The following is a 27343-nucleotide window of genomic DNA, read 5'->3' as shown; positions in this document are numbered from 1 at the left end:
GTCCCCACCATGAAAGGGTCAATGGAAAGGCAGGTAGTAATATGGATAGTGGTGCCACTGCCAGCACCACCTCCATTGTCTGCCAATCTCCCGATCGCCACTGCGGGTCAGGAGTCAGCAGTGGTGGTGGTCTTGTGGCGGTCTGACCACCACCATCCAAATTGGGCAGTCGGACCACCAAGAATGCAGCAGTCACACGAACAAAGTTGGTACAGCAGTCTTGGGACCACTGTACTCAGAATCGGCCCCTAAGTCTTTGCAAATCCAGCCCCTAACACTTAGGGGGTTATTACAACTTTGGAGGAGGTGTTAATCCGTCCCAAAAGTGTCGGTAAAGTGACGGTAAAGTGACGGATATACCACCAGCCGTATTACGAGTCCATTATATCCTATGGAACTCGTAATACGGCTGGTGGTATATCCGTCACTTTACCGTCACTTTTGGGACAGATTAACACCTCCTCCAAAGTTGTAATAACCCCCTTAGTATATGGTTTTGTAATTATGTATAACTGCTTGCAATATAGAATGAATGCCATCTTTTATTTCAACCAGCAACACCATTACATCTGATGGAGAAAGTATTTTCTTGTATATTCAGTGGTTAAAGAAATATAGTAAATAATCTTGAATATTGCCATCAGGAACAGAGATGGGCTTTGCTCTTTTATTATCTTTGATGTCTGAGACAAAAATAGTATACACAGTGTTCATGGTGTGCATGATGCAACAGATAAGCTTGATGGGGACAGAGTAAAAAATCAAAGTCATCTCAAGGAGAATTAACTTAATGCCACAGATTTTGACTTATTTCTATAACTACTAATCTGCAGCAGCATGTAAAGGCAAATAGTGAAGGTCTTAGTCGTAGTCTTGGATTCACCGACAACATAAGGTAAAAAGTACAGGAGTGGAACTTGCTGCAAGATACACTAAGACTGTAATGTTCAGGTGCATGACTGCCTCTGAGATAGATTGAGGGTCTGATTTAGAGTTTACAGGACGGTTACTCCATCACAAATGCGAAGAATATTTTTCTGGGTCAGCTCCGAACTAAATTTCATACCTTTTCTTACCCTCCACTAGGTCAAGTTAATTGTTCTGCTCACCAGTATAGGGAAGAAAGACCGCTCCACATGAAAAAAAGCAATTGTCAGTGATGTACCAAGTTCCCAGGAGAGGAAAGGGTGCAACTGAAATCTGCATTCAATAATTAACTTGCCACATTGCATCTGACTGGAACAGCCGACAGTTCAGGGTCCCTAGAACAGAGGCAGAAGGCCAGACCTTTGGAGACAAGACAACAGGGGCTCACCTATGAGGTTTAAGTGGGAAGGGATACCAGCTAGGTGAAGAGTTGAGGCTGTCAAAGAATCTATTTCCAGAGAAAGCTTGAAGTTGCCAGGATGGTTTGTATGAGGATGCTGTGCAGTATGGTTGGGACAGATGTGGAGGGATGATGTAGCATCCTAGGATTGGCCAGAGGTGCCTGCATCTAGAACTTTCCACTCCCACTTTAAAACTCCTGCAGATTGAGACACAGTTGAGAAGACCCCGGACATAGGAGGATAGAATAGGATGTTCAGCTGGACAGATGGACTAGGGAGTGTATCACCAGCTGACCCCCATTTATTTAATTATCGTGTGTGGGCCCCAAAGCCAACTTTAGGCTCTGGGGACCTGATCCCCCACGATGAAGACAACAAAGGAGGCAGCTGCAAGCCTGAGGCAATACATGTCCAACAGACACCATAACCCTGGAATGAAAAGGGACCGTGAGAAAACGGGAGAGCCAACACAAACCTTAAATGCTCTAGGACCCCATCCCCTGTGACACTGAAGAAGAAGGAAGCATCACAATGCTGCTGTGTGCAGCTGTACCACCTCCTGCTCACTATACTTTTGACTGGGAAGGAGTGAGACCGTACATCAGAAACAGCATCCTGCCCTCAAGGATGTTGGCAGGGAAGTGAGCACCCCTGCTTATGCGTTGGCATGGGACATTGTTGGCTGGGCAAGGAGCTAGTTAGTCAATGCCGAAAGTGAGCACAGCATGCTGCCCTAATGTTATGTGATACTGCAGTTGCATGGGTGGGACTGAAGCACCCAAAATGTAAACACAAATGGAGCACATATGTGGTGGGAGGCTGCAGGAAAGCGTGGAAAAATACACTCATATCTAAAAACATCTAAAACATGAGTGAGGAGCACCCCAAAAAGCCCTTATTTGCATTCTTTATTGGTGCTTGCAGTTCCTCCTCAAATGGGCATAGGAATTACCAACATTTCATCAAAGGGCCAGTGTGGTTGCTGAGGTGCAGCACTCCACCCCTCCCCCAGAAGCATTCATAAATTGTCCCTAAGTTCCAAGGAGCACCAAAAGTTTGATGTCCAACACAAAGTTACCTTGTTTTCAAAAACTGCCTGAGCTGGAGCTTTTACTTTTGGGCTCTGGAGTGTGGAGACTCTTTGTGGTTGGTCCTATGGCTACATTCAGTAACTCATAGACAGCACAGAAGCCTCAAACACATGTTAATGGTTGTGAATATTTTACTGTATTTAAAACAATTTATTGACAATTATTATTAATGGACAGTGCCATGCTTGTATTAAAAATAAATGCATAATGATAGCTATTGATTTCATTGATTTAAGGGTGTATCAACATATTTGGCTGATTTATAATTATGTTGACCATTTAACAAAGTCAGTTGGCCTGTGTTGTATATTGATGCGGTGACCCCTTGACAAATCTAGTAGGCCTGCCGTATTTACAAGTCCCTTATAATGGGATTTTACATCTGGTAAAAAGTGTGACATTCATGTTTATGGGGTTTAGAGCCCCCAGGGGAGTAATATGATATAAGGGTTTCATCAAAGGTACTTTCCATCTACCTGTTTGTAATTGAATGCACAGTATTTAGTAATGTGTGTGTAATAAATATATTTAACCTTTCCTTTAGAAAACGCACTGACTGGACAATAATGTATTGAATGTTGTTACTGTGTGCCAGTGAATGCAGATCACTAGAGGACATTACTTCCCTTTAGTAGACCTTGGAGTACTCTGATTTGCTACCCTCAGAGCTTCAAGTGCTACAATGTTGTACTTGGATCTTAGCAATAACACAATTTTGGACCTATTACTTGTGATGGACTCACATCCTTTACAACTGATGACCCAATTTTGTACATTGGTGGGAGGGTTAGGGACAATAGTATCCGGTTGCAGTAAACACTGATAACATTTCTTGCTATTCATTTGTGGCTTACAATACCTATGCATTAATGCACAAATATCAGAGTGCAAGCCCCTGAAGATGTTCAATGGTTTGGTTCCATGAACTCCAGAGAAGGGAAAGGAAAGAATCCACACATATATTCCATGAGAAGACATTGACGGTTAATGTATTTACTGGGTTTAATAAGACCGGTTTCCTCAAGGAACCATCTTCTGACCCAGCCACGCTTTCCATCTACAGCCCCATTTACCTCCTACCACACCTGCAAACATATTAGAGAAATTAATAAACAGGAACCATAATGACTACCTCAGCAACCACCAGCTCCTCAAGGTTATACAGTCCAGATTCAGGCCCAACCACAGTTCAGAAACAGCACTCATCGCCACCACAGATGACATCTGCATGATCCTCGACAGAGGAGATATTGGCAGCCCTCCTTCTCCTGGACCTCTCTTCAGCATTTAACATGGTCTCACACCCCATGCTCGTCGGGCGCCTGCATGAGTTTGGCATTCAAGGACCTGCTTTCAAGTGGATCTACTCCTTCCTAATGAATAGAACACAAGCTGTCATCCTGGCACCTTACTCCTCAAAAGCCTACAAACTCATCTGTGGTGTGCTTCAAGGTTCTTTGCTCAACCCCACCCTCTTCAACACACACATGATCCCTCTAGTTAATATTATCTGTGCACACAGTATCACCATTTTCTCCTAAACAGACAACATGCAACTCATATTCTCCCTCTAGGACGAGATGCCCAACACAAGAAACAAGTTCATGGCCTGCATGGCCAAAGTCGCTAACTGCATGAAAGCCATCTATTTCAAGATCAACTATGACAAGACCGAAGTAGTGATCTTCCGCAAGAACATCTCACCATGGGACTCCAACTGGTGACCGGCAAAACTTGGACGCACACCCACACCCAGAACCCACGCCAGGAAACTCAGAATAATCATCATCTCCATCTCTTGAGTTCATGGAACTAAACCTTTGAACCTCTTCCAGAGATTTGTGCACTGATATTTGTGCATTAATATAAAGGTATTGTGTGGCAAAACTGTACAGAAACAAACACTATCAGTGCCTACCGCAACTAGATACTATTGATCCCACTGCTCCCACCAATGTAACAGCAAACAGCAAACTGGACATGACCACACAAATCAGTGTCATCACTGAATCCTGCTTCCACACCCTGAAGAGGCTGAGGAAGATCTTCAAATGGCTCCAAAGCAACACTGGAAAATTGTCACTCACGCCTTAGTCTCCTCAAAGTTGGACTATGGGAACATCCTCTATGCCTTGTTCACCAAGCAATACAGTAGAAGACTACAAACCACCCAGAACTTGGCAGCTAGACTCATCCACAACTTCCCACACATAACTCATATCACACCACACCCCACCCCAGGGAACTACACTGGATCCTGATGCACAAACAGGCTCAATTCAAAATCATCACACACTCATTCAAGGCACTACAAAACTGGGGGCTATCTGCTTGCCCTGGACTGGGGCAAAGTCAGTAGTTCAGGTTGACTGTGATGGAGCGGAAGGCTTGGGACAAGAGCCAAGCATGCCTGGTGAACAGAGTACCTTAATCCTGGTTGCAACAGCAAGATGTGGGGTGCAAACGAGCGATGCATTGACGGATGTGTCGGGCCTGCGGTTGATGTGATGATTCAGTTCTGAAGACAAAGCGCCAAGCAAAGATGCATTGGTTCCAAAGTGCGGTGTCCAGATGTGTATTGGACACAGGCTGCAGAAACATAGAGTTGAAAGAGCAAAGAAATGTCCATTTTCTTAAAGTGTCATGTGTAAAATAGTAATGTTAAATACAATTTTTACCAGTAAAGAGGATTTATCATTCCTATTCCAATGATATGAAACATGAGATAGCCACTCCTTCTTAATCAGGAATTACAGTTTAAAAGTGTAATATGGAATTCCCAATGCTAACCTATAACAGGGGTAGGCCTCACAGTAGTGAAAAACGAATTTAGGAGTTTCTCACTACCAGGACATGTAAAACTTTAAAAACATGCCCTACCTTTAGTTGCTTAGAACCCTGCCCTCTGGGCTACATAGGCCTTAAATTAGGGGCGACCTATATGTACTAAAAGGCGTGCTTAAGGCTTGGCAAGAAGTTTTAAATGCCAAGTCCACATGGTAGTAAAACTGAACACACACACACCCCGCAGTGGCAAGTCTGAGACATATTTAAAGGGCTACTTAGTGGGTGGCACAATCATTGCTGTAAACTCACTAAATAACATTTCATTTACAGGTCCTGGGCACAAATAATGCTCTTTACTGGGGACTTATAAGTAAATTAAATATGCCAATTGTCAATAAGCCATTGTTAGCACATTTTCAATAGAGAGCACAAGCACTTTAGCATTGGCTAGCAGTGGTGAAGTGTACAGAGTTCTAAAGCTAACAAATATAAGGTCAAATAAAGAGGAGGAGGAGGGCAGCAAAACGTTTGCAGTGACCCTTCAGAGAGGGCAATTTTCTAACAATAACAATGATCACCATTCCGAATTTCTCCATACTAATTCTGCAATACAACATAATCCCTCCTTAAATGCATTCAAAACATTTCTAAGACTTCTAGCCCATCAATTGCAGGGAGCTCTGGCTCCACCATGGACCAATGAAGCTAGAAGATAGTCAGACCCACCTTGTGCTACAGTAGAGCAGTGTAGAGACACACCCTTCCTGCAAAGTGAGCGACTTCCATATAACACAAATATTGCATGTGAAACAGTGTGTGTCAATGAAGTAGCAGAGAGAGAAGGAAGGCACTGTTATAATCAGCAATTATGTCCATGCTGAGGGCAAGTGATCAATTCGCCCTGAGAAATGATGTGTGGATTATCCTCCCATCAAGATACCATCTCCTGCTCTCATTGGCTGAACCTTCAGAGAGAGTGTGAAGCAGCCATTGTTTCCTTTGCATGCCTACTTTGCTGCTATCGTTCTTGTCTCCTCTCTGCCTACTCCTCTGAGTCCCACACCGCTTCATGCTGGTGTTTGGTTTCAGTGAGGTCCAGGAGACACAGAGCTATTAACAACACGTCTGTCTCCTGCTGAGGTTTCCCACCTCTCTACTGGTTTCCCACCCCTCTCTGCTGTCATTGGAATCTACAGCATCCTCCTTTCACTATCTGCTGACACCATCTAAACTTAAGGATGGCATGGGAAAGATGGAACAGCATGGGAGATGTGGAGCTGCCAGGAAATAAGTAAGGGGGATCTTTGGCTTTATGTTGTATGCATATGTGTTTCTGCATGTATGTGTATATAGCTGAAAAGGGGGGTCAGGCCAAGTGTCCGACAGAGGCTCGTCTCCCCCCAATTTCTTCCAGTCCCTCCAATTCCTGCCAGTCCTGAATTTCCGAAATAGTATTCTGGCACTTTTTCTGCAAACTCCCGTGAATGTTCCCTTTCTTTCCACCAGACCCACTGTCCTCCCTGTTGGCTTGGCCATTCTAACTCTCTTCCCACACGTATGCCCCACTTTGCTGTCTGTGGCCAACTTTCTGCATCGCTGGTACCCACTAGTATGTTCCATCAACTCCCTTTACATTGCTCATTGATACCGTGTCATCAACAAGTGTGCTGTCTTCCTCCTTGCACCTCTAATTCCCCCTGCTTGCCCTTTTGTAATTACTTCTGCTATGCTCAGGGATAGTGAGCCATCTGGCTCTTTGAGGGCGTTTGTTTATCTGCAGCTCACCATCCTTTGTGCCTGTGAAAATGAGGTCCCTACACAGCATCCCACGAAATTTGGTAAAAATCTGAAAAAATGAACATGAATTGCATGAAATGTCATGAAATTCATGAACCATGAAAATGTTATGAATTAGTAAACTAGAATACGAAAGCCACTTGAGATCTGGCAGGAGATTGGCTTGATGAAATAATCTCTTCTGCGGGACATTTCCTTTTCGCGGGCAAAAATTGCGTGAGAATTCATGCCTGCAGCGTTAAACTATTGCTTGGGCCAAATCAAAAGCTCTACAATATGTCATTAGGTGTTCATTAAAGTTTCTCTCGTTCAGCTGAAAAAGATTAAAGCAGGCGTCCGTAGTTCCCAGATAAAGGTTCAATCTGGACGGAGAAGGAAGAAGTCTATAAAAGTAGCTAAAGAACATTGTTGATTGAACAGAAACACCATTTTCCATTTTCTGTTAGTTTACCATGAAAATGGAAGCAAGGTACCATGGGACAAGTCCTTTTTATCTCAAAGTTCAGTGAAGGCTTTGCGAAAGAGGCATAACCAATGAAGGGCATTAAGATGCGCAGAGGTTTGCAATGCAACGTTTGTGCTACTTTGAATGCCCCTTCACGAAGTGAGACACTGTTTGAAATGGGGGTGCTGGTCACCGATTATGAATAGTGCACAGCGCTGCCTGGATGCATGAAGAGTTTGCAGAGGAGAGGGCTGGAATTAATTGCCAACACCCTTGGATAACATTAAGGGATCTATATAGCAAGACCCGGCGAGGCATTTTTATTTAACCATAATGGATAATATATATTTATATATGTTTTAATAGAATCATATTATTTTCTTTCAGTACAGCGTCTGGGGTTTGGGAGGTGTGTACTTGCATGAAGTTCAGCAGCCATAATTGCCTGGAAACTATTTGGTGGCCAGGATTGTTGCCAGGCCAGCAAATAAAAACCAAGTGAAATTAAGTTATTACATTAATAATCAAAGGCTGCAATTTATTTCTTTTGAACAGAATCGGAAATAATTTTACACCGAAAAGCATTTGTGGAATAGTTCATCTGTGGGAATTCAGAGTACGCTTGTAGCTTAAAATACACCTGCTCGTAGCCTTACCTCATTGGATACCGATCAACAGTATTTTTTGTGCGTTCTCAACAAAGAACGTTGCCAACGGTCTCGCCGTTACTGAACCGCAGTTCATTGCTTCAGTGACGGATTATAACTGGGTATGTGGCGCAGCACGGGCGGTGTGAAGCAAGCTCCCGCTAAACACGCTTTAAATACCTTCCGTGCTTGAAGGATAAAATTAGAGCTTTCCTGGGATGAGGCAAAGAAACTGGTCTCTCCTCGGATGAATTCAATAGGTCATTTGTCGGCGCACTGACAGACAAATTCAATAATTAGACCCATTGAACAAGAGAGATCAAGGGTCATTCTGCTGGCCACACCGTCTCCTGTGCTTGAATTGGTTACTTGGAGGTTTGCAAGGGCAATGTTTGTTTAAGAAGCTAACACTGAGCCGGAGTCTGCCTTCTTGTCCTGGTTGCAAAGCTCCCTTTCCCTGGAGGGATCTGGCCTCGTGTTGGTTTAAGCAAAGAATGGGGTCTTTCTCGGCCTCCATCAGAGCCAGTAGTTGCGTTTAAAATACTTGTTAGCTTATTGGGTTTTTCTATTATGCTATAGTTAAAATGTGAATTTCTTATCGTGTAGGCAAAAGAATGTGCTCTGAATTCTGAAACCTATGTGCTGCTGAGCTCTGTTCAAATGCTGCATCGGGTGACGGTTATTTTCAAACGCCCTTGAACCAAAACAAAAAAAAAAAAAAAATTTTATAAGGGTTAAATACTTGGGCTAACCCAAATCAGTCACACGGTTGACACAGTATGATGCCCAAGGTTTGAGACCTGAATTATGCAAATGTTTCTTTCCTCGACCATACCTAATCATCTGACCTGCTCATTGATCCCAAACAGAGACTACATTTTCTGTTTCCGGTGAAACAATTGACCAAATAGCAATCTAAGCCTGTTGAGGTTATTGTTGTTAAGTGGTAGTGTGACCCTCTTGTGTATAGCATGCTTCTACCACTGGTGTGGTCTCGCTCAGCTCTTCACTCGTGCAACTAACTGCTTTAGCACAACCACACTAGTGGTTAGTTTGTTCATAAATAAATATATGTGCAGGGGCCCAAAGTTTTTAATAGGAGCCGATGGGGATGCAGTTGAATTCGGGGTTTGCTAAGTATCGCCTCGGGCCTCTTCCTTCCATCACCCTACACTGCCCGCCGCTGTCTCACTTTTGCATATGTTTTTTTGCACTGAGTCTGAATCTGAGCACGTTGTAGCTGCAGTCCTACCTTAACACGCTCGAGACTGCAATGGGCCTGAGGCAGACCGTTCTTGACTTCTAAATGGGTTTGCTGCCACAAGACCCTCAAAAACCTTGAAAAGCCCACAGCAAACCGTCAGGCAGGGGGTGGTACATGTATTGACTGTTGCAACAAATTACATTATCATCTGCGTGGGAGACGTCCAGAAAATGTTGAAGAATTAAAAAAACTGAAAATACATGTGCATAAAATAAATTATAGTCTGAATCCTAGACCAAACTAGATGTTTACAGTCGGGGAGATGAACTTTGCATTGGAGAAATTACTAGGGTTGTTGATGATAATGCGTTGTTCTGTGAATGGCGCAAAACTGAGCCTGATAAATTGACGTACGTCTAGTTACATTGAAAAACAAGCCGAAATCACAAAGCACAACAAAAGTTGGCAACAGCAGTCAGAAATGAACAACTTTTTATTTGTTGGCAATCTACGATCTAGTGCAGTGAGTACTCCAATAGAAAGTGACCAGAGCCACAAGAAGCTACCACCGTTGCAGAGTGGCAGATGCCAAGAGGAGCCTATAGTGAAGCATAGCAACCAGTGTTGTGCAGGAGAGCCCTAGTGGTGCACTGTGGCAGCACCACGGGGATCCAACAGTTATACAGATCGACTGGTACTGCAGGAAGGCAATATAATGCACTAGGAGCCAAAGGGAACCAAAAATGGTGAAGGGCGGCCAGTGCTTTGGGAAATCAACATTGGTCCAAAGAGGCTAGATCCATGGGGAGCCAACACTGTAGGATGCTGAAAGAGCACAGAGCAGAAGAAGCTGTGGGTTGCAGACACCAAAGTTTCAAAGGCAGGATACTTAGACAGGCTGCTAGATTCTGATGGTCTCAAGCCAGGAGCATCTATGGTACCCCACAATCAGCAGCCTGGAGCAGTGCCAATTTAAAGGACAGCAATGTTTTTTACAGAAAAGGAAGATATTAGTACAGGCCAAGAGGTAGCAAACACCATTTTGTACTGGGAGAGATTTGATACGCAGGAACATTTCCTATAAGACACATTTTCATGTAAGCTTCTTTGAAATGTTGTAAAGATTGGTTCCGTAGATCAAGTCCTGCAGGCTGAGCCAGCAGTAAAGAATATTTAGACTAATCTACTATTTGCCTAATTCCATCATCTGTGCTTAGGGTTACTGATAAACCTGACTACATTGAGAAACTTTAGCTATACATCTATTTTGAAGCAGGGGACAGCCGTAAAAGAAGCATGCTTGAGTAGTGTAATGGAAGTTCTTAATTCATGAATGAGGTTTCACTTGTAAGGATGCCACTCGTTTTTTTAAGGATCCACCTCTCTCCTTCCCCTGTTTTATAAGCAAAGTGTCATGGAGACAGGTTTATTCTATACAAACCTATTGTATAAATTGTTTACACTAAATTGACATGGTCCTCCAAACATAACAGGAACGAAGCCATTGACCTATGAACAAGTCTGTTTTGGTGAGAGAATAACAAGGAAGTGGATTTGTCCTTTTGATGGAGAATTCAATATTTAAATGACAAATCACATAGAGGGTCATTCTGACCCTGGCGGCCGGTGGCCGCCAGGGCCACCGACCACGGGAGCACCGCCAACAGGCTGGCGGTGCTCCAACGAGCATTCTGACCGCGGCGGTTCAGCCGCGGTCAGAAGCGGAAAGTCAGCGGTCTCCCGCTGACTTTCCGCTGCTCGTTTGAATCCTCCATGGCTGCGGAGCGCGCTCCGCAGCCATGAGGATTCTGACCCCCCCTACCGCCATCCTGTTCATGGCGGGAAAGCCGCCATGAACAGGATGGCGGTAGGGGGGGTCGCGGGGCCCCTGGGGGCCCCTGCCGTGCCCATGCCAATGGCATGGGCACGGCAGGGGCCCCCGTAAGAGGGCCCCGCAAAGTATTTCAGTGTCTGCCTTGCAGACACTGAAATACGCGACGGGTGCCACTGCACCCGTCGCACCTTCCCACTCCACCGGCTCGATTACGAGCCGGCATCCTCGTGGGAAGGTCGTTTTCCCCTGGGCTGGCGGGCGGTTTTTCAGCAACCGCCCGCCAGCCCAGGGGAAAACTTGTAATACCCGCCGCGGTCTTTTGACCGCGGCGCGGTATTTTGGACGGCGGCATCCTGGCGGGCGGCCTCCGCCGCCCGCCAGGATCATAATGAGGCCCATAGTGTCCAGCACAATTGTAACATCCAAGGGGCTTACTCACAAAGCGTTTGTGGCGTATGTAAAGTGATACTATTGTAGCACACTTTTATGTACATTTACACGCCTTTGTGATTTGTCCCCAAAACATGTAAAATGGGAATACAATTGGAAATTCCTGGATTATTATTACACACTTAAAACAGCTAAAAAGGACTGTGCCCTCTTTGCACTTCTAATAAAAAGCTGGATACTTTCGACTGATTTGCAAATGCATGTAAGACTATGTAAAAAAATTACTAATGCTATATTTCTTCCCTTATTCATCAATGATTTTATGAATCATCCTCTAATAGTAAGCATAGTATTTCTCCCAGCAGCATCACCAAACTTGTAGGCCATATTTTAAATGATACTGAAAAATATTATTCAATTCCTATTAATTACATGATCAGATCCCATCTTTTGACCTCCAAATCACAGCAGATGTTAACATCAAGCATTTAAGTCTTGTTGAGTTTCATTGGAGCATTGTACACTTCACCACATGAATTATCTAAGGCAGGGATCTCCAACCATTTCTGTGACAAGAATTTCTTATTTTCAATAAAAAACCATCCTGCGCTACTAACATTTTTAGTGTTGTAATAGTGACCACATTAGGCAAGCTTACATTTGTGGCCACAATATGTAAGAATACCAGCAGGCATCACCTCAGTACATCAGGAACAGTTGCAAGCAGTAATGTAAAAATGTTTTGTCAATGTACAATGCCTCTTTATGAGTTACATGACAGTCATAGCTGCAATGCCCTTTTAACAAAGTCAGTATTAGTAATAAGTCTTGGCAACATGACATGATTCACCACTGAAATATCAGCTTTGGATATATTTTAGAAATTCATCCACTTCTCTCCAAACATCAGCTTATTATTTCTGAAAATACACATATTTACATCTTGAACGCATGCTTTTCAGTTTTGGTACACATAAATGACTTTAACTAAGCCAACTCTTCTGATTTAGTAGTCTGGGCTGCACACAGGAGTGCTCCTTAGGGTAAATGAAGAGCTATCAGTAGCTCACAAGCTTTTTGGAAAACCCTGGCCTTAAGTTATTCTCATGGACTTTATGCAGGCTCAGCTCTGTTTTTGCCACCCTGGGACAGAATATTGGTTCTACCCACTCCCCCAATCATAACATTCCAGCATGCTATATTATAGTACACATACTCTAAATTATGTCTTATTTACCAGAATGTATTGCTCTGCTGATCATAAAGTAGGGTCAATGCTCAACAAATATCAAAGCTAAAATAAAACAAGGGTTGGCAAAGCCAATTATTCTGTATTGGCTTTTAATCTTTTGGCTTTGTCAATGCCTATTTTTTCATTTTTTTTCAACATTATTGTTAGGAGAGTTACATGGCCCTCACCAATACAGGAATGGCTAAAAGCAGAAATATATTTTTGGCCTCAAAAAGAAGCATTGTCATTGTAGGGCCTGACACTAAAAGAAACTGGTTTGTTTGCCAATGTGATCCTTTTAAAACAGCAGAATGACATCAATCACATTGAAGTAAGTCATTGGGTAAGGTGGGCTGACCAACTGTTCCATGAATTATACGGTAATGGGTGGAAGAAAATGTGAATGATAAAACATCAAACTAATGGATGAAGAAAGCTAGCTGAAAACTCCTATAAGTATTATATATATAATTTAGTAAAGTGAAAAGCACTTGGCTAACACCAAAGCTAATAATAATAACAAAGACTGCTAATGCCATGTGCAAGTTCGCAAAATATCCTGTATACTAGCATAGAGGAAATATCTCCAATAGTCCATAGGACAACACAAAACAGACAACTTGAAAAGGGGTAAATTAATAATAAAAGCATCAATCAATCAATCAATCAATCAAACAGTTAGTCAATCAGAATTTATAAAGTGAAGCTAATCTCCTGATAGTGTATCCAGGCTCTTAAAGGCCTTGAAGGTCTTGAAGGCCAATCGGAACTCCAGAAGTGAGGTGATGGTCGGGAAGCACGTGGGGAGGCTGTTCCAGGGTTTTTATGCACTGTGAGAGAAAGAGCATCCTCCACTTCTGCTTCGGTAGGTGAAGGGAGTATGGACAAGTGAAAGGGAGGCAGAGCATAGGCTCTCACTGGTTGGTGGAAGTTCAGGCGGTGGTTAACGTATGTGGGGCCTTGGTTATGTAGAGCCTTGTGTGCTTGGGTCAGCAGCTTGAAATGATATCTCTTCTGTAAGGGGAGCCACTGGAGTTGCCTGAGGTGGGGTGTGATGTGGGTTCGTTGGGGAAGGCCGAGGATGAGTCTGGCTGTGGTGTTCTGCATGGTCTGATGTCTCTGTAGGAGGTGTGCAGTGATTCCTATGTAGAGGGCATTGCCATAGTCGAGTTGGCTGGTGATGAGGGCCTGTGTCACAGTGCGTCTTGTGTGTAGGCGTAGCCACTTGAAGATCTTACTTAGCATGTGCAAAATTAGGAATCAGGCGGCGGAGACGTTGGTTTGTGATTTCATGGTGAGCTTGTTGTCAATGATGATTCCAAGATTTCTGGCATGGTCAGAGGGATTGGGTGCGGGTCGTAGGTCCTATGGCCACCAGGAGTTGTTCCATGGGTTGCTGCTATTGCCAAAGATCAGTTCTTCCGTCTTATCTGTGTTCTGCTCCAGACAGTTGTTTTTCATCCAGTTAGTGACGCTTGTCATTCATCTGTAGAAGTTGGTTCTGGTGGTGGAGGGGTCGTTGGTGAGAGAGAGGATGAGTTGGGTGTCGTCTGCGTGGGAAATTATGTTGAGACTGGAGACTGTGGATCTGACGATGTTGGCCAGTGGGGTCATACATGCCTTTAAGAGCATGGGGCTGAGGGATAAGCCCTGGGGGACACTGCAGGTGATCTCCTTGGGTTTAGAGGTGAAAGGAGGGAGGTGGATCCTCTGGGTTCTTCCCATGACGAAGGAGGTGGTTCATCTGAGCACAATCCCTTGGATGCCAGTGTGGTGGAGACTTTTGATCAGCATGTCATGGGATACGGTGTCAAGCGTTGCAGAGAGGTCGAGGAGGATCAAAGCTGCTGTTTCTTCTCTGTGGAGGAGGGTTTGGAGGTCATCAGTAGCTGCAATCAGGGCAGTTTTGGTGCTATGATTGCAGCTGAAGCCAGATCGGGAGGCGTTCAGTAGCTGGTTCTTCTCCAGGTATGTCTTGAGTTGCTTATTGATTATCTTTTCCAGTATCTTCACTGGTAATGGGAGCAGGGCGATTGGCCGTTAGATTTTTGGATCGCTGGGGTTGGTGTGGGGGTTTCTGAGTAGTGTTCTGTCTTCAGTGTGTTTTTAGGGGTAAGGAAATGTTGTGGTGGGGATAGAGGTAATGAGCATGGTGGGCAGCTCCTGGCCAATGCTTTGGTTTCCAAGGTTGAAGATGTGGTGCGGGCATGGGTCAGTGGGAGCAACTGAGTGGATGGATTTCATGGTGGAGGTGATGTCGTGGGTGAAGAGGATGTTCCCGGTGGTCAGTGTGTGGTTCATGTCAGTTACAGTGGTGGCATATCTATTGAGGAAGTCCGTAGGTGTGGATTGGGGTTCAAAGTTTCTGTATTTGGTTGTGATCTTGTAATAGAAGAAGTGGGCAAGGTTGTCGATCAGCTCCTGTGAGGGTATGTTGTTGTTTTCGCTGGCACCCAGCTCGGAGGATTCTTTAATGATGGTGGAAAGTTCATTGGTGTTGCTGTCACTGGGATTGATGCGTACGGCAAGGACTCTCTTCTTTGTAGCCCTCTGCAGGCAGTGGTAAAGCTTGAGGTAGTTCTTAAAGGCTGCTTTGTCGGAGGCATTTGTGCTGGTGCGCCATCTCCTATCCTACTGTTTGCTCTCTCGTTTCGCTATTCTGAGTTCTTGGGTGGACCAGCTGGTCTTTTTGGGGGACTTTTCTGGTTGTTGCTCTTGATGGAGACAATGATGCCAGCACAATTGGTGATCCAGAAGTTTTTCTCTCCCTGTTCGAGGTTGTTGGTGATAGCAGTGTTGGAGGTGCTGAGGGCATCTGCCCAACTGGTCTCTGAGATTTTGTTCCACCTCTGGTGGGGGCACTAGTCATCTTGGGGGTGGAGGTATGGGGGCTGGAGATGCTGAAGCAGACAATGGAGTGTTCGGTCCATGTGAGTTCTGTGACATGGCTGTATTTGACGCATTTGCTGGAGTTGAAAATGGGGTCCAGCTTCTGTCCTGCGGTGTGTGTAGGGTCATGGATTTTTGGGTTAATCCGAGGCTGCTCATACTGTCGAGGAGGTGTGCAGTGTTGTGTCGTTGGCAGTCGTCAATGTGGAAATTTAGGTCACTGAGGAAGATGTAGTCCTTGGAGTCTAAGGCTGGCATGCAATGAAGTCTATGATGGTGTTGCAGAAGCTGGAACGCGAGCCTGGGTGTCGGTATGAGATGGCGCCTCTGATGGTTGTTTTGTTGTCTGTGTGGAGCTTGAAGTTGAGATGTTACATGGGGGTGGTGGTGTTGTCAGTGGTGGTGGTGCACTGTATGGTATCTTTGTGGATGATGGCTGTTCCTCCTCCTGGCTTGTAGGTGGGGTCCTGATGAATGATTTTATATCCTTCAGGGTCACTGTGGCTATGTCAGGGCAGATGTTGGGTTGAGCCAGGTCTTGGTGAGGAAGACAATGTCGGGTGGGAGGGTGGCGATCAGGTCCGATAATTCTGTGGAATGCTTGCATAGTGAGTGTGTTGAGAAGGGTGCTTGCAAGTTGGTGTTTTAGTTCAGGTGGTGTCTGTGGTGTGTTCGGACTGGGGCTGGCTGGTGAGCTGGTATATGTGTTGTGTCTAGGGGAAGTGGCAGTGGGTTCAGGTGAAAGGTCCTAAGGTGGAGCATGGATTGATGCAGTGGTAGTGTTTGTTGCAGCGACCGGTGTTCAGGGTGTAGAGCTCGACAATGGTGTATCTTTGTGGAGAGGGAGGACCAGCTGTCATGGCACTTCATGATCCAGACATGGACGGGTGCAGATGGGCTTGCCTTTGGCGTGCTTTTGGCGCACCTGCAGCGTGACTGCTGCGCTCATCCACTGCACGGTCACGCTTCAGCCTGCATTATGTAGGTCCTGCGGTGGGCGGAGCATCTGTTGTCAAGAAGAATGGTGGCTGGGAAAAACCCAGTCAGGAAAACCCTAGTGGGAAAACTCGGGCAGACCTGGTGTCACTGGATCAGTCTGGAACAAGAAGAACCTGGGAGCCACAGGCAAGTGGCAGGCTAGGTGTCTAGGTGCCTACTGGCAAGCATTAGCTGCTAATGTGTTTATGAGACTGTGAATGGAGCTACTAAGAACCATTCTTGGTCTTGACAATTAAGCTTTGTTTTCAGATAACTTCTGAATGCATAAAATTGAGGAGACATGGGGTCATTTTGGTGGCAGATTGAGAAGGCATTTGGAGATGCTGAGCATAATCTTCTGCCAAATGAAACTACTGCAGAATCGGGCATCACAAGGGTTGTTCTCTTGTATGCTACCAGTAAGTCCTAAGGATGTTTTTATTTCAGATTTTTCTTGCAAATTCAGATTACTATGGCATTGGAACTATCTGTGCTCGTTTTAAAGTTTGTCTTTTTCAGCTGTGTTCTTATCCTCGGGAAGTGTGTAATTACTTGTTTCGCAGCACACTTCAATGCAATCTTAGTTTCAACATCAATCATTTGACTGAATTTTCTACATTGTTCTTGTAGCTTTAGTTTTTCTAAGGCCAAGCACTACTTTGTTTTTTGAACCATGCCAGAACTTCATTTTTAAGGGTATCTTAAGGGTCCCTTAATTAACAAATAGTAAAGGTTTTCTTATGATCCATTCATCCTATTTCGTTTTTATCAGCAATACATGACCTTTGTCCCTTCTATGTAATAATATTCTCTCTCTCAGTTGTGATTGTCTTAGTACTTACCATGTCCACTTTCCTTGGTGGATTAGAGGCTTTTTGGAAAGCACTTGCTTCTCCCTTCCTATTATCCCTATGGATTTCAGGATGACTACTTCCTTCTTGCTCAGGAAAGTGCCTCAATTTGTCTTTCTTCCTAAAATGTATGAAAGCAGTATACTCTTTACGCAATAATGGGATAAAGCCAAAGATGATGGACCTAAATCAAAGGAGTGACCTTAAAGTAATACATTAGAACCCCAGCTTCCACAGCAGTTATTTCAGCTCACCATAGATAAGGGCATAAATAGCTCATGTGTACTGTTGCAGTAGAGCAAATCTGTCTGTCATGCTGCATAATGACCAGGTTGAGAATAATTCAAACATTCCACCAAACACCTATTTGTATTTCTTTCTGGTTGATCATATAGGTGCTTGATTATTTTTTATGGCTTTCTATGTTGATCTCTTTCCTGGTTTATTCTTTCACAAAGTGTAAAACACGTATATTTTTTCTTCATTCCTGTGTACAGAAGGAAGTGGAGTTCGCAACTGGTTGCTGGGCTTTTTAATTCCCTTTTAATGCCCTTTTTATTGCCCTTGGATGTTATCTTTTACCCTTTTTGGATGGGAGATGATACTGTTTATTGAGTTTCATAAATGTAAGAGATAGTACTTGCCTCTTGGCGCATCAATACAATAGTCACTACCAGAAGGCCATGTTTCGGTATCTCAAAACAACAGGTGATTCTGCACTTGCCCAAATACACCTGTGTGCCTTCTCTCAAATGATGTATCCTCACCCAGGAGGTTAGCATTTGTGTAGTGTGGGGAGCCAGCAACTGACATGCTTACAACTACCAGGAGGCACTGTTTCTGTAACTCAAAACAACAGGCCATTCTGCACTTGCCCAAATATATCTGTGTGCTATCTCTCAAATGATGTTCTCTCCTCTGGGTGTTTAGCCTTTGTGTATTGTGGGGAGTCAGCAAGTGACATGTAACAACTACCAGAAGGCCCTGCTTCTGTAACTCAAACCGACAGGCCATTTTGCACTTGTCCAAATACACCTGTGTGCCATCTCTCAAATGATGTTCCCTCCGCTGGGGTATTATTATTTGTGTAGTGTAAGGAGTCAGCAAGTGACATGCCTACAACTACCAGTAGGTCCTGTTTCTCTAACTCAAAACAACAGGCCATTCTGCACTTGCCCAAATACACCTGCGTGCTATCTCTCAAATGTTGTACCCTCCCCTGGGAGTTTAGCAATTGTGTAGTGTGGGAAGTCGGCAAGTGACATGCCTGCAATTACCAGGATGCCTTGTTTCTGTAACTCAAAACTACAGGCCATTCTGCACTTGACCAAAAACACCTCTATGCCATCTCTCAAATGATGTATTCTTCCCTCGGAGTTTAGCATTAGTGTATTGTGGGGAGTCAACAAGTGACATGCCTATCATTTCAAGAAGGCCCTGTTTCTGCAACTGAAACAACAGGCCATTTTGCACGGTCCCAAATACAGTGCTGTCTCTCAAATGATGCACCCTCCCCTGGAAGTTTAGCATTTGTATATTGTGGGGAGTCAGCAAATGGCATGCCTACAACTACTAGGAGGCCCTCTTTCTATAACTCAAAACGACAGGCCATTCTGCACTTGTCCAAATACAACTGTATGTCATCTCTCAAATGATGTACCCTACCCTGAGAGTTTAGCATTTGTGTATTGTGGGGAGTCAGCAAGTTACATCTTACAACTACGATGATGTCCTGTTTCTCTAACTCAGCTCTGCCTGGCTGCCCAAAGGACTCACCTGGACTGATGTGCTGTAAAGGACTGCTGCCTTGCTGTTGCCCTGCTGCCTTGCTGGCCTCTGGCTCTGCTGAGAAGTGCCTCCTGTTTCCTGAAGTCTCAGGGACAAAAAGACCTTATCTCTGCAAATAACTCTGTGTGCAGCTAAAAAATCGATGCACAGCCCCTCGGAAACGACGCACTGCCCACTGGATCGACGCATTGCCGAGCAGAAACAACACAGCCTGACTTCCTGTGAGAGGAATTGATGCAGCGCCTGCAGTGCAACAGAAATTATGATGCAACACCCACCGGATCAGCGCAGCTCTTGTGACTTCGTCCTGCATGCACCGGATTTCCACACATTGTCCCTGGGTGCCAAAACACCCTGCATCGCAAAGAGGATTCAAGCCTGCATGCCAGAATTTGACGCAAAGCCCTTGCCGCATGGAAAAGAATCAATGCTTCGTCTGTGTGCGGCCAGAAATCTGACGCACACCTACCTTTTTCAAAACATCTCCTCCTTTGCGTTCTTCGTGCGTGTATTTTTGATACACAACAGATACTTTGTGCCAAGAGACCATTGTTACTTTCAAGAACTTAAAACTCTCATCTTATCATTACAAAAGTGATATTTCAACTGGTATTTATAAAATCTTTATCATTTTGACCTTAATCTACTCAGAGAAATATTCTATATTTTTCAAAATCTGTGTGGTGTATTTTTGGGGTGTTTTCACTGTGTTATTGCATGATTTATTGCACAAATAGTTTACACATTGCCTTCTAAGTTCAGCCTGACTGCTTAGTGTCAAGCTACCAGAGGGTGGGCACAGGATAATTTAGATTCTGTGTGACTTACCCTGACTAGAGTGAGGGTTCTTGCTTGGACAGGGGGTAACCTGACTGCCAACCAAAGATCCCATTTCTAACACATACATGCAAGTGACATGCCTACAACTACCAGGAGTCCCTGTTTCTGTAACTCAAAACAACAGGTCATTCTGCACTTGACCAAATACACCTCTATGCCATCTCTTAAATTATCTACCCTCCACTGGGAGTTTAGCATGTTGTATTGTGGGGAGTCAGCAAGTGATATGCCTACAACCTCCAGGAGGCCCTGTTTCTGTAACTCAAAATGACAGGCCATTCTGCACTTGTCCAAAAACAACTGTGTGCCATCTCTCAAACGATGTTCCCTCCCTTGGGAGTTTAGCATTTGTGTAATGTGGGAAGTCAATAAGTGACATGCCTACAACTACCAGGAGGCCCTGTTTTTGTAACTCAAACCAACAAGCCTTTCTGTACTTGCCCAAATATACCTGTGCGCCATTTCACAATTACTGTTAACTCACATGGGATAGAGCAATCTACATATCATGCTCTACTCAGAGACATGTCTGTCTACCTAGCTTGCTCTTGTCCTGTTATCCCAAAATGACACTATTGAGGACTGGAATGGCACCTTATCAACCGTGTACATCAAATATTCCTAAGGTATCAAGCTGCTTCATCAGATTGATAGTGGTAGATAACACATTGGCTCAGAACTGCTTATATGATGGCTACAGCTACATATAACACAAAGTTGTGTGTTTGCCTCTATCTCACACAAAAGACCTTGGTATGGTCAAATACACGTTTCTTCACCACTGTGTTGGCTTACCTGTTTGTAAGATATCATGTTCATTCCCTCATCTAAAGTGCAACTGATCACCACATCCAATGAGGTACTTGAGTCTAATAGTTTCTGCAAGCTCCACACATGTCATTTCAGCAACTTCAAAACCATGGTAACATAGCACAATCATCAAACCTACCACTTAAGATTGTCATAGGTCTCCACTTACAGTGACACAAAATGTTTGGATATAGATTTGACACTTCAACCAATAACAATGCACTCTACTTCTCAACAGGTGGAGATGGCACAGCACCTTGCCAGAAATTGTCCACCAACCAGACTCCCAGTCCACTTCTGGATGAAGCTCTCAGTCATGATGTCACTCCTGGACATGTGGAAGTGGATGACGGTCTTGTCCCATCTGGGCAGCCTGGTCACATAGCAACAGTGAGTCTCACTGTGTGCACCCCAACACCTCCCACCCCAAATGCCTCTACATCACAGATAGCAACATGCCCCCCAACCTATGTACCTAGCACAGTTGTTACCATCTTGTGCCCCCAGTCCTGGATCCTGAGGTGCAAATCAACAATTCTGACACTAAGGGCCAGATGTAGGAAACAATTTGCGACTCGCAAATGGCAAACAATGCCGCTTGCGAGTCGCAAATCGGAGTTTCCTATGCAGAAATGCATTTTGCGAGTCGGGACCGACTCGCAAAATGCATTTCCGACTCGCAAATAGGAAGGGGTGTTCCCTTCCTATTGGCGACTCGCAGTGGTATGCAATTCCATTTGCGACCGCGTATGCGGTCGCAAATGGAGTCGCAGTTACCATCCACTTGAAGTGGATGGTAACCCACTCGCAATTTGGAAGGGGTCCCCATGGGACCACTTCCCCTTTGTGAATGGACCACAAATTATTTTTTCAGGGCAGGTAGTGGTCCAAGGGACCACTACCTGCCCTGAAAAAATTCCGAAACTAAAGGTTTCGGATATTTTTTTAAGTGCAGCTCGTTTTCCTTTAAGGAAAACGGGCTACACTTAAAAAAAAAAAATGCTTTATTTATAAGCAGTCACGAACATGGAGGTCTGCTGACTACAGCAGGCCTCCACGTTTGCGAGTGCACATAGTCGCAATTTGCGAGTCGCTCTGACTCGCAAATTGCAACTCGCAATTTGCAAAGTTGCTACATCTGGCCCTAAGGCCCATATTTATATCTTTTGACGTAAAACTGCACAATCGAAGTTTTGCATCAAAAATTATAGTGCTGGCTTGCGTTATTCCAAAGCCCCAGCTGGGTGCCAAATTGATGGAACCCCGCAAGCTGCTCTCAGGGTGGGCCAGCATCAGAAAAAATTGCATTAGCCCGGCGGGGTGGCGGCACAGGGGAGGGGGGATTTGCCTCAAAAAATTACGCTAGGCTGGTTAGAGGCAAAATAATGCCTCTAACCAGACTAGCATCATTTTCTTATGCAAAACCATCAATACCACATTACTCCTGTCTTAGAAAAGACAGTAGTCATGCTCACCACCCCAATGGCCTGCACAGAGGACCAGGGTCCCCTGGGCATGGCCATTGCACCCAGTGCCATGTAGGCGGCCCATTTCAGGGCCCCTAATGACACTTTTAAAATATTTTTTTAATACTTACCTCTACTTACCTTACTTACCTGGAATAGGGTCACCCCCATCCTCTGGTGTCCCTCTGGTGTTGGTGGGAGTGTTCCTGGGGCTTGGGGAGGGCACATGTAGGCTCTTTCCATGGTCTTTGACCATGAAAATGGGTCCATTGGTATCCCTAACGCCTGCCATGCCCCAGGCGTTAAATGATAGAGCTAAGCAGGTTTAGCTCCATTATTTAGGCCCACCTCCCCCGTGCCCTATGTTTGCACGGGAGGATAAATAAGGTGCTAGGGGCTGTGAGTCATTTTTTGGACGGGAATGCCTACCTTTCATCTCATTGACGCAAGAAGGTTTCACGCATCCAAAAAAATGACGTTAACTCCAATATTTTGATGCTAGACAGGTCAAAAATATAAATATGGAGTTAAGTTTGCTCTGAATTTGCATAAAAAAATGACAAAAATTCAGAGCAAACAGAGTATAAATATGCCCCTGAGTGTCCAGGACCCAGATGGAGATGGCACCCTGTGCCAAGGGCACATGCTTCTGGAAGTAGGGCCTGTGGGAGGGATGCTGAGAGCCAGCAGAGTGAGGCCACTGGGACCACTCACCGACAGTATACAATCAGCCAAGTCCTGGGGTTTTATCAGGAGTCCCAAGATGTGATGGGCCATGTGCTAACCAAACTTTGAGAAATCAAACATCTGCACAATAGAGGACAATAATTTTAACATGGCCACCCTAACAGGGGTGCTGAGGGACATTCATACAACTCTGACCAGGGCTTTCCCCCACCATCTACCCCTTCCTGTGGGCCAACTACATCAAGCCCAAGTACATTTGTGGCAGACACAAGGATGGCCCTGCCAGGGGATCAACCACCCTCAGACACCCCTGCTTCTGCAGCAGCTGAAACCCCCCCCACTCTCGCAAGTGAGCACGTCCATGTAAAAATCCAGGAGGTATGGCTGGCAAGAACACCCACCACTGCCATCCTTAATGTACTTCTCTGTGTGACACACATTCACGTTGTGGACTGATCCTGAACCCCATTCCATTTCTGATGTGAGGAGTACTCTGCACTTTGGACTTCTGATGGTGTGGCATCTACTCCAATTATTTCATTCACCATGACTTATCTCTTCACTTTTTCATTCATTGATGTTACTTTTTGCCACAAGTTTGTTTTCACCCTCAGGTAGGTAATAAATTCACCAGTCACAAACGTATTGCCTTCTGTCTTAAATTTCACATTTAGCAATGTAGATATGAAAGAACATGTGAACAATACAATTAAACAAAAGCTACTTGTGGAAGAAGGGATATGTTGCATGTACACACTGCCCAGCTCAGCATTACAACCTTTCCACACAGACACATACTTACAAGTGTCTTGTCAATGAAGAAATGTTATTACATTGTTCATCTCATTGGAAGTCAATTTGTCCGAAACATAGCAAATCATACGTGATTGAATCAACCAGTATAAATGATCATATTTACAGGTACAGTCCTCCAGAACATGGAAGGAAGTGGTATATCAGACATTGTCCTGTAGAGTAGGTAAACATGAAATGGATTGATGACATCAGCTGGGGCCATATCGCCTATCTCACAAAAGGAATCCAATATCATATAATGCAAGACTCAGACATTTGGCAGTATAACAGTTTCAGATCGGAGGGTCATTCTGTGCTTTGGCATCTGATGATATGACACAAACAAATGTCAGAGATGTGCCAGAGGCACTTTGGCCTACCATGATAAAAACCATTATTAGCTACATACAATTCAGACAAAAAGAGTGTTTAGCCAATGTGAAGGGATACTAACATAAATTCGGCAAAGGACTACGGGGGTCATTACAACCCTGGCGGACAGTGTTAAAGCGGCGGTAAGACCGCCAACAGGCCGGCAGTAAAATAAAAAATTGAATTACGACCGTGGCGGAAACCGCCAACAAAGACAGCCACTTTAACGCTCCGACCGCCACGGCGGTACAAACAAACAGCTTGGCGGTCCCCGCCAACAGACAGGTGGAGGACAAAGTACCGCCCACAGTATCACAACCTACCAATCCGCCACCTTTTCCGGGGCGGATTCACAGCGGACAAAAACATGGCGGAAACAGGACTTCGAAGGGAAAACGCTCACCTCTACACACCCCATGAGGAACCAGGACGCGATGGAACCAGAGCTGCAGATCCTGCCAGCCCTTATCTTCTTGCTCCTCTACCTGGAGCATGAACGCCGGTGGCGAAGACCACAGTGAGTACTGCACCTACGACACAGGGGAGGGGGGAGGGAAAAAACAGGGACACACACATGCAACACGCAACACCCCCACCCCCACCCTCACCCACGACAACACACACACTAATACAGCATGATACATTATAGTTAACCCCCCAGCCCCCCCGGAAGAATGCAAAGACCAAAGAAAATTAGTGTAACCATTGTAATATATTAAAATCCAGTACGCAAAAATATACATATATACACTATAAACAAAATATACACCAAGAATAGTAGTCCAGATAGTGCTCCATTGAAGTCTGTGGAACACTGGGCCCACACGGTGTGGGCAAGGCCCACACAAGATCCACGACCATGACGGAGAGAACACTGCAGGGGCATCAGATAGCAATAAAACAGGCACCTCAGGGGGAGGGAAAGGGGGGGCACCTTAGCCGGTTGAGTGCACGACGTCAAATCCACGAGGTGGCCACATGCCCACTGTTCAATCCTGGGGAGTGCAAAGCCACAGTCTCTCAAGTCTCTACAGTGGGTGGGTTGCCCACTGTTCAATCCTGGGGAGCGCAAAGCCAAAGTCTCTCAAGTGGATGACAGTCTCCACTGGTTCTGGAGTGGGCTTGGTGCCCAGAGTGCTTCATCCTGCCAAGGACTGAAGCTTGGTGCCCAGAATGCTTCATCCTGCTAAGGACTGAGGTAGTGAATAGATCTCTCCACTGGTTCTGGAGGGGGCTTGGTTCCCTGAGTGCTTCATCCTGCAAAGGACTGAGGTAGTGGATGTATCTCTCCACTGGTCTTGGAGGGGGCTTGATGCCCAGAGTGCTTCATCCTGCTCGTGACGGATTCAGTAGCGTCAGTGCCCTTGGCGCTCATGGGCCAGCGGTGCACGTGGCGGCGGTGCCCTGTTCAGCGGTGCTTGTGGTGGCGGTGCCCTGTTCATCGGTGCTTGTGGCGGTGGTGCCCTGTTCAGCGGTGCCCTGTTCAGCGGTGCTTGTGGCGGCGGTGCCCTATTCAGCAGTGCTAGTTGCGGCGGGGTCCTTTGCAGTGACTTAACTGCTCGCAGTCCTGTCTGGCCCAGCTGGGCTGGTGCTGGCAATCCTGTCTGGCCCAGCGGGGCTGGTGCTGGCGGTCCTCTCTGGCCCAGCGGGGCTGGTGGCGGTGGCCTCTTGGGCAGCAGGGCAGGTGCTAGCGGTGGCCTCCTGGGCAGCGGGGATGATGGCGGTGTCCTTCTGGGCAGCAGGGCAGGTGCTGGCCTCCTGTGCAGCAGGGCAGGTGCTGGCGGTAGCCTCCTGGGCAGCGGGGATGATGGCGGTGGCCTCCTGGGCAGCAGGGCAGGTTCTGTCGGTGGCCTCCTGGGCAACGGGAATGATGGCGGCGGCTCCTGGGCAGCAGGGATGATGGCGGTGGCCTCCTGGGCAGCGGGAGATGACGGTGGCCTCCTGGGCAGCGGGGATGATGGCGGTCTTCTCTGCCGTGCTGCTCTTACCAGACCTGCTGACTTTCTTGTGGCCCTTCCCCACCTTGGAAGGTGTCGCAGCTGACTCCACACTCCCACCTGTACCCCTGGGAGCGGCTTTGGTGGCTGGAGTCTTCCCCCTCTCCCGCCGGGCACTGGCCAACTTTTGATGCTTCACAGGTGGGGGGCTGCCCGTGCTGTGGCTCCGTGCCACACTGGCTGCCCTGGTGGCCGGTGAACTACGGATTCCGGTGACTACAGGCACTCCTGGTCCCGGAGATGTTGTGGCTGAGGTGCTAGGTTGTGACCTGGAGAGTCTGGCCCTAGGAGACGGATGGGTTGAGGGAGGTGTGGTTAAGAGGTCAAAGTTGGACAGGAAAAGTTCTTTGGAAACACTGGGATGGGTAGCTGGAGGGGGTTTGGGAGTGGAGGAAGAGGTTGTGGTTGTAGGAGGTGTTCGTTTGGTGACTTTGGGTGAAAGTGCATGCACTGGAGGCTGTCGTGAGGTGGATGGCTGTTGGGTGGGTGTGTGCCTGCATTTGTGTATCTTGGGAGGTGGTGTCACAGACACACTGGGAAAGGACACAGGGGACGTGTGAATGGCAGTGGGGGTGGTGACTGCACGTGAGCGGGGTGTGGTGGTGTGTGTGCTGGTGATGGAAGTAGTGGCTGTAGGTGTAGTGCATGCAGGTGTGAGTGTAGATAAGACTGGGAGGGAGGAGGGAGACGAGGAGGAGGGGGACACAGTGGAGGCAGTGGATGTTGGTGTGTCTGCTTGTGTGTGATGCTTGCGTGAGTGCCTGCGGGATGTGTGGTGCTTATGTTTGCCTGAGCTTCCCTTGTGTGTTGACGTGTGTGCATGCTGGTCTGATGGTGTGCTTGGGATAGGCTGAGGTAGAGGGGATTGGGTCTGGGTGGAGAAAGTTGGAGGGGGAAGGCTAGAGACAGGGACAATGGCTGCCATCAGTGCTGAGGTCAGAGTCTAAAAAGCTCGCTGAAGGGCCGCCTGACCAGAATGAATGCCCTCCAGGAATGCATTGGTTTGTTGCAACTGCCTTTCGACACCCTGGATGGCATTCAAAATGGTAGACTGCCCAACAGTGAGGGACCTAAGGAGGTCAATGGCCTCCTCACTGATGGCAGCAGGGGTGACTG

This window comes from Pleurodeles waltl, chromosome 12 (assembly GCF_031143425.1).
Source record: "Pleurodeles waltl isolate 20211129_DDA chromosome 12, aPleWal1.hap1.20221129, whole genome shotgun sequence".
Classification (NCBI taxonomy): domain Eukaryota; kingdom Metazoa; phylum Chordata; class Amphibia; order Caudata; family Salamandridae; genus Pleurodeles; species Pleurodeles waltl.
Note: the sequence above shows the minus strand (reverse complement) of the source record.